This window comes from Branchiostoma belcheri, unplaced genomic scaffold, assembly GCF_001625305.1.
Source record: "Branchiostoma belcheri isolate BF01 breed outbred unplaced genomic scaffold, Haploidv18h27 scaffold15, whole genome shotgun sequence".
Classification (NCBI taxonomy): Eukaryota; Metazoa; Chordata; class Leptocardii; order Amphioxiformes; family Branchiostomatidae; genus Branchiostoma; species Branchiostoma belcheri.
In genome coordinates this window covers 958,025-961,237 of record NW_017802935.1, presented here as the reverse complement: position 1 = coordinate 961,237, position 3,213 = coordinate 958,025, and the positions used below count along the sequence as shown (strand labels likewise).

General features: G+C 40.4%; 1 long non-coding RNA gene across 1 annotated transcript; it reads right to left on the bottom strand.

Moving 5' to 3' along the window:
- Positions 1 to 304: 304 nt before the first annotated feature.
- LOC109465391 lies at positions 305 to 2,977 on the bottom strand. The gene is made up of 3 exons (XR_002139955.1): positions 2,872 to 2,977; positions 2,310 to 2,414; positions 305 to 699 (listed from the first exon to the last, which is right to left on the bottom strand). It is a non-coding gene; the product is annotated as an uncharacterized LOC109465391 (long non-coding RNA).
- Positions 2,978 to 3,213: the final 236 nt, after the last annotated feature.

Here is a 3,213-nt window from a genome sequence, read left to right as displayed (position 1 = left end):
TCCAAATATAATGCCAGCGGGCGAAAAAACAAGGCGGGCCGAAAAAAACAAGGTTCCTACAATTTAAAATTTGTTCTTAATCATTGTACAAATGGTTTCAATTCAGTGGGAACATCACATATACACAGCCAACACCACAGATCACTGCATCTCTCTTCATAGCCAACACCACATATCACTTGTCTTCTCTCTTCATAGTTATCTGCCATCCACCTTCAACAGACATCTTTGCATTTCTATTTTTGCATGTTCACCATTGTCAGAAGGCAACAAAATTTCTTTTTCCCCCCAAAAATCAGGCGAAAATTAATGCGCGTGCTGATGTCATCCATAAAAATTACTTGCTGTGGCCTAATGGAAAGATTTCAACGATTTTTACCTTCACTGCCAAAGCGACCGACTCATCAACGTCCAAACGATCGGGCGCCAACTTACCAACATTTTGGTATTGAATGATTCTTTAAAAGAGGTAGATGATCATGGTTTCTCATGTACATAACCCAGGGCGTAACGTTACATACATACATACACACTCAATAATATACAATTCAATTGTATTGCATACGTTTGAATGTCACAGATACACGTATCGGAAACAAAGTGGAAACAACAGTAGGAGTGGCAGAGCTAAGAATGGCGACTTTAGTCTGGAAGCCCTTGATTTCGGTTGATCTCCTGTGCTCGATGTCCTCTTCCCCGCTGAAATAAAACAAAATTTCAATTCAATTCAATTTATTCAATCAAACAAAATCGTGCAAAAGCAGGAAATGCTAATGCACCCCCTGAATTGTGTATTCAATTTTGACAATTAAAAAAAAACAGGAAAAGTACACAGAAAAACACTATTATATAGAAATATGTACAAGCAACATTAAATCTACAGCAGGGAATAGGAGACATGGGTTTTCAAAAGTCAGCCATTATCACTTAAAAATACATGACTGTACAATTTTTCAAGCGTACAGTCCTAGCTTTAGGCAAAGTGAACATGTTGTTGTTCTTCAGATTCTGAAGTATTTTGGTTTTCGGGAATGTGGGGACAGTCTAGGAGATCATACGACGTACTTAATTTGGGACTAGAGTAGAAACCGTTCAGTGTTGGAGGATGACTTTCTGAATTCCCACAATTCAACCAATATCTATTTCCTACTGGCTTCCGGCCAAATTCTTTTCTTGGAACCTTCAAACTCTACAAATTTCCTGTGTCTAACGTTTTAAACTGCCATTATGCCCGTCAATCAATCTCCCCCCACCCGAGTGCTGACAACCAACCCTATCCGGACAAACAGAAACACAAACACACAGTTCAGCCACCCAAAACAATATTTTTCCGTACCCGGACGATACAATGTGATAAATCAGTGCATTCTACTGCGGTAATATATAAAAAGAGATAATTGCTTTAATCTTTCTCTTATGCACTGTAAATCGTGTCATTATGAGACCCCATAGAAATGATTCACGTAGGTACGTCCTTAAGGCCATTCAACAAGCACTAATTATTTGAGGCTTAGGTGTATTTCATAATGAGAATATGAATAGCTCTCTGTTACTGATAAGAGATAGCAGATGCTATCTGGCATGACGTCTAACTCATTAGAGAATCTCTCCAGTCGCTTGATTAATTTAGCATCGCGTAAATACAGTATGGAGTATTTTTCCACATGTTAAAAATTTCTACTTGTTAGATATCAAAAACAAAAGAGGGATTTTTCATACAAATGTCTTTCATGCGCTGGGAATGGTATTTGTATCTGTATCCGTATAGCCTGTATAACCTTCCTTCGGTGAAACACACCAGCTTCACAGGCACGCGGCGCGGCAGCAGCTAGCTACATCACACCGAACGACTTGTTACACGCAATCGTTGCGCATTTAATTGCAGTTGTTTTAAAGCTTTCTAGTGATGATTCCCCAACTGTGCTTGGTGGCAGGGAGTTCCACTCTACGATAGTTCTGGGAAAATACGTATTTGTACACCTCAATTCTTGGCTGATAACTCTGATATGTGCCAATATATATGATGGAAACCGAAGGCATGCATGCCGTACATGTATGTACATGTTGATGATATAACGTAGTAGCGAATGAAAATGTTGTGAGAACGTCATACATTTTCTGTTACACTGCCCAGTATATAATCAGCAAAGAGTCATGTTCGAACAATTCATGTATTTTGTCGCTGTATACCTGTATGTCTGGTGGTGAGGTTAAAATTAGCTACAGCCAGAGCACCTCACCACCATGTCCTGTATTATACATGTCGAATTGCGAAAAAAGAAAGAATGAAAATGTAAGATCGCACTAACCGTCGGACGGAGCCTCGCCTGTAAATTCGTTTCCCGTCCCCGCGGCGTTACCTGACTGAGACAGGACTGAGTTCCTGGGGTCCGCCGCCATGGGTCTGCCGACAGCTGAGGGAGGGATGGGACAGAAGTGGATGGAATTCGATAACTATGAATGTGATTTAATGTCGTCAAGTAGATTCCATAATTTATATACTTATTTATTTATTTATTAACGCTATCAATATTGTTATGTACGCTTTACGTATTCATGTATCTTCATGCACTCTCCCAGAAGGGAACATATGATTTTTGCTAATGGTTTATGGATCTTCCGTTCAAACACATGTCAATGACCTGGACCAGACGTCTGTCACCATGGCAACTGGTGTTGTGGTGTTGAGTTACGTAATTTAGCCATGGGTCGGCCTACAGCTGCGGCAGGGATGGGAAAGAAGTGGTTGCCATAGAATGCCAGGGCTCAACATATTTTTGCATATCTGCACCGGCTCGATAGGCTCGTCCGTCATACACCACATACTGTATATGATCATGGTAATGACAATTTTCAAAACACCGTACTTACTTTGGTACTTTAGCCAGAAGCCTTTGTTCGTCCACCGTCCCGTCTGAAACGACAGCCACACCTGGTTCCCTTTACTCTCGAACGGCCGGTCCCCGGGAGTGTTACTCGCGCAGTACTTGAGAATAGAATAGCAGTTACCATGTGTCATTTTTTGTGAATCATATCCACTCTTTACCCTGTATATTAACGTTATATTAGTTTTAAAGAACATACAGTAAGTTAAATAAGCAAACCGTATAACTCCATGTTAGCATAATAACAATCTTAAATTCACCACATTCTGTGTTCCTTGCTTTTGTCAATGTCTGTTTGCAATTAGCCCTCGCTCGGACACGAAATTGC